This window comes from Trachinotus anak, unplaced genomic scaffold (genome assembly GCF_046630095.1).
Source record: "Trachinotus anak isolate AG129_WGS33_773 ecotype Australia unplaced genomic scaffold, CSIRO_AGI_Tana_v1 ptg000002l, whole genome shotgun sequence".
Lineage (NCBI taxonomy): Eukaryota > Metazoa > Chordata > Actinopteri > Carangiformes > Carangidae > Trachinotus > Trachinotus anak.
Genome location: NW_027273853.1, coordinates 12,532,699 through 12,532,961, shown reverse-complemented (window position 1 = coordinate 12,532,961; position 263 = coordinate 12,532,699).

The following is a 263-nucleotide window of genomic DNA, read 5'->3' as shown; positions in this document are numbered from 1 at the left end:
CTGTTTGTTGTCAGTTTTTATAAAATCAAAAGTTAATGACTGCACATATTCATATAAATGTTTATATACATGCATCTTTTTTTCTTTTAAAGCAATCATATCATAAATGCCTCGTTAACGGTCTAACTGTCAAGTGTGATCATGGCCATTTAGCACATATGACAAGACACAGCTATGAATGTGTTGTGTACAGTTTTTTTACATTGTGATGATCCCTGACTCCATGAGGTCCATGAATACTAGTGGCCCTTGACAACTAATTG